This window comes from Phodopus roborovskii, unplaced genomic scaffold, assembly GCF_943737965.1.
Source record: "Phodopus roborovskii unplaced genomic scaffold, PHOROB, whole genome shotgun sequence".
Classification (NCBI taxonomy): Eukaryota; Metazoa; Chordata; class Mammalia; order Rodentia; family Cricetidae; genus Phodopus; species Phodopus roborovskii.
Window position 1 is genome coordinate 21,847 of NW_026125472.1, and position 4,891 is coordinate 26,737.

Sequence of the window (4,891 nt, forward strand, 5' to 3'; positions counted from 1 at the left end):
ACATAGAATAAAAGCAGGCTTGATTAACCTAAAGAGAGTGCTGAATAAATTGCTGCATATAGCTTGAATTGTTAATATAAATCTCTAATCAAACCTGGAGAAGATGCTCTTTCTCAATAGCTTGTGCTAACATAGTCCCATGAAAGGTATGATTCCAACTTTCATATGTGATAGAGTATAGCTACATACTGGCCCATGGCAGGTTGTGGCTCCTACATCTGTATCAGCTCCAGGCAAGTAATCAGGAGCTTGCCCATAACAGATGTTTGGGCACTTAGGTTATGAAAACCATATTAACTGAATGAGGTTTCCTTTTTGAAAATTTATGACTTAAACAGTAGCTGTGGTTTCAGAGTCTTGTGCCTGTGGAGTTTGACTTCCATATCCAGCATGTTATATGTACATCCACCCTATGTGAAATGTGGGGATAATTTTTTGAAAACATATTGAGCATGTATACCTCAAGGCAGCCTGGCCCAAAGAAAAGCTGTGAAACAGGTCTTATACAAGGTGAATAGGCCTGGATGACAAAAGTATTACAAGAACTGGGTTAAAGTCCCACCACTGAAAGAAACCTGAATAACCCTAAGGTTTACCTTAAATAGACAAATGTGTTTCCTGAAGAATGTTTAGGTTGTTTCTTTTTTCATGAAAAAGCATTTAGTTTAAGTACCTATTCTGTATCCTTTATCCAATGAAAGCAGAGTATGGAGAGAGGGGAGGATTGACTCATAAGTACAAAGGGGCTCAAAGTAGGAAAGACAAAGTAGTAATGATTGTGATATACATCAGAAACCAATTTTGAACAGACAATAGAGCACTGCAACCATGTGAGATGGTAGAAAGGGTATAAATAGCCAGAAAGATAAACATTCGGAAAAGATGTTCTGGGTAGCTCTGGATTCTGGGGAGTTACTGTGGAAAACACAAGTACTGCGAATATTGTGAACTTTCTCTTTGTGCCTATACAAAAAGACAATCATTAAGATGTTGGACCATGTGATCAGGACAGAAAATAGAAGCTCAGGAAACACAGATAAAACTATATATAAGGACACTGTGATTTTGTCATGGCCTGCAACAGTATAACGTTCAAAGCCTGTCTCTTTTGTTCTGTTTTTTCTTCTTAATTGTGTGGACATGTACAAAGGGAAAAGAATGTTTACCATGATGTACAAGATCCAGCAGATAGAAATGTAGATACCAATGTCCTTGGGAGTTTTGGCTTTAAGTTTCTTCCAACAGGAGTTTCCAGGGATGATGATGATGACCGAGAAGACACTCAGGAGAGAGAGGGTAGCAATGGACATGCTCCTGAAAACTCTTTGAACATACATAAAAAGTTGATAGCTCCAATCATTGAAGAAATATTTCAAGCCAAAAGTTGTCATTGTGTGGCCCATTCCTTTAGAGAGAATGATCAAGAAGTTAACCATGATCAGATGGATGCTAATTAAATCCATGGGCTTTACTTTGTGTTTCTTGTAATATATAAATAGGTAGTAAGAAAGAAGAGAAACATTTCCCAGAAGTCCAATTGTATTCTCTAGCAATAATATTATTCCTATTCCCAAATTCCTGAAGTCCATTTTATTACTGAGCAAAATTTACTTCAAAATATGCCAGCAATCACTTCTCAGAATTTTGTTTTAATTGCTGAAAAGGTCCTGTGTACCTGATGTCACAAATGCACAAGAATCACATTAGCTGCAGTGTGAAAACACAAGATTGTCAGCAAAAAATAGACTCTGTTCATACAACCTCACACAGGTATTTTAGCACTAATGACAATGGTCTATAGGAACTGCAGAAGCCTCAAAATGCACATATTAATGGAGTAAGTTCCGATTACATTTCTCACAAAAGTCAGCACTAAGAATAGGCCAAAGTTATCCTGCCAGAAGCAATGGCCAGTGAGTTCAAAATGAAAGAATGCTGAATTCTACAAGTCTACCCATATGGGGGAAAATGTCTTCTCTCGTCATTTTCTCCAAGAAAGAAATTCACTGTGAATGACTTTCTCCTGTCAATGTTAACATTAAAATTGAAAATATTACAACAGAAAAATGTTTTCTATCCTTTGGCAATTATGTTCATTACACAGCACTAATCATTATGTGAAGAAGTTGAATGAGGTAATGTTATACATTAAGAGATAATGCCTTAAGTTACAACCCCTACACATGCCCACTAAAGAATGGTGGTGCAGAGTTGAGAGGTGGACGGAGGAGACATTCTTTTGCATTAATGTTATCTAACACATTGCAGAGAAAACAGATGAATGATCCCAACATACATTAGTTAGAAAAAGATAATTTATAAATAATATATAAGGGAAGAATGCCCATCATTACAATCTGATCTATTACCTGGCGCCTCACTCAGCAGTAGAAATATGAAACCCGGAGTCTAGGAAACAGTAGTTCTTGACAAACATATGAACACCACAAGAATCTTGGCTCTGCTGTTCACATTAGTTCGAATAATTACACATATGAGAGGCTGTGAGTGTATAGAATACATGAACACCTTAATGTAGAAAACCTAGCATTTATGGAATAGATAAGCCTTCCTAGTACTCAGGACTTATAGCCAACGAAAGACTTGAAAGGAAAGAATACAAACCATCCATACCTGTCCATAAGCAATGGAGTTACTAATATTTTCATAATGCTATAGTTTATAACAATATACATGAAATCAGGAGTGCATTCACAGCACCAAAATGTACTGAAATCTACTTAAAAAATGTAAGAGATCTTTCACTATGATTCAAGCTATACAAAGATTAATACTGGGAAATAGTGTTCTTGTCTTTCACAGTTTAGCAGAGACATGAACCTACCTCTAATAGTTTCCACTCCTGCCAATAACACAAATAGAACTCTAGCATTGATGCAAAGACTTAAATAAAAAGAAAGCTAGTTAAAATATTTTCTATAGTATGATTTTATTTTTCAGACACTTCTTCAATAATGCAAGTTGGCTTGGAAAATGCAATAATCTTCCTGTGTTAGTCCATGGTTTCCTAGTGTTGATACCTCAAGCCAGCCTTCAGTTTCTTAGTCAATGCGTAAACTTGGGACGTTATTTTCATTTATGATCTGTGACAATATAAACAAACATACAAATTCAAGGATATGTCTGTTTTAACACAAGAGATGTCAACATTTTGAAGACAATGTACTGCAGTGGAATCTGTCCTGTGTTTCGGAATCACACATAAAGACTAGAACCTGGAGAAGTTGTAGAAAAAATGAAATGATACAACAAAGAGAGAAAGCATTCAGGATTTCATCTTTACCATAAGACCAGGAATTGCCAATGTAGACAGTTATTAGTTAAGCTGTTAGAATTTTGCCTTACCAGAAAAGATATTGTGTTCAATCTCCAAAATTCAGATAAAAATCTGGATTCAGGAACTCACAGTGATAATTCAAATAGTAGGTAAGTGTCAGAGTCAGTTAGATCTCTAGGTGAGGCTCACCAGAAGGCCTAATATAACCTTGGAATTTCAGATGAGTGATAATCTCATATGATCAGATGAGTGGAAGAGAAAAATATTGGAGGAACAACTGAAATTTTAGTCTGACCCATCACTTTCTCATAAGTTCATAATTACCTGAACACAAGAAAGCTGCTACACACAGACATGAAGACATATGTACACAGTAAGACATTGAGTTATCAATAATTTCCATTTAAAAGTTTTATTTATATTGCCTTTGTCTTGTCTATTTGTAATAAGTCAAGACTCTTGAAAATCTTATAAATAAAAACATATACATGGATAGAATTTATAATATATGTAATCTTATGGATTATATAATTAGAAGATCAAGGGGTAAGTATGGTATGAGGTCTAGATTTAACCTCTATCCTGATGAATATAAGGCTCTAAATTCTGGAAACTTCAGTAATGAAAAGTGAAAAAACCATCATGGGATAGCTGTAAATACAGAATATCAAAAAAAAAGAAAGAAAGAAAGAAAAAGAAAAGAAAAAGTAAAAGAAAAAGGTGTGTGGGGTGGGGGAGAATGACAGAAATTGTATGTGTACAAGACAAGAATTTTGTAAGACTCACACTGACATTGCCATCTAAACTTTAACATGGTGTCCCCAAGTTCAAAATGGAAAACAGTGACCATTAGGGAGACAAAGATCCTGCCCAGTCACAGAAACATTTTCCCCAGGAGGACAGATCCTGGCTCTTTCCTAGGATTAGATTATTTTCTTAATTCCATTTCTATAGCCTATTTACAAACACAAAGTCATGTTCCAAAATTTGTGATTGTCATGCTGCAAAATTAATTTGTGATTCATGTGCACAATAAATGGAAACCTGAATGATGCATTTGAGGAAATCCTGGACTACCTTCTAAATTATATATTTTTAGATTTTATAGTTGTCAATAGGAAAGCTGAGAGAGGATTTTGTTGTACTTTTGCTACATGAAAACTTAGCATGAGTTTATGGATACTGTCTTCTCTTTTTAAGTTAATGCTCTATCTCTTGACTAAATCTCTATAGTTCTCCTCCTACCATGAACTAATTTTAAGAGTTGTGTACTTACCAGACCTGCTTTCCCTGATTTTTTGCCGTTGAGGATGAAAAACAATATGCCCACCTGACTTTTCTCTCTGAAGAACATTCAACACAATGTGCTGCTCCTGACATGTTAGTCAACACTATGGGTGAGAGAGGCAGCCCAATCCTAAGATATAGGTTCACAACACCATGATATCAAATCCCTTCAGAAGTGCAATTCTTTCTCAAGAATAGTCATGATGACAAAGCTAGATTTGGGAGCCAAGAACTTTTTTGAAATTTTCAAATTGATTATTGGCAAAGACAGTGACAAGTTCCTTGTAAATGTATCCAGTGAGACCA

At 35.5% G+C, this 4,891-nt stretch overlaps 1 pseudogene; it reads right to left on the minus strand.

The window, feature by feature from the left end:
• Positions 1-673: 673 nt before the first annotated feature.
• On the minus strand, positions 674-1,634 carry LOC127215540 (vomeronasal type-1 receptor 4-like; annotated as a pseudogene).
• Positions 1,635-4,891: the final 3,257 nt, after the last annotated feature.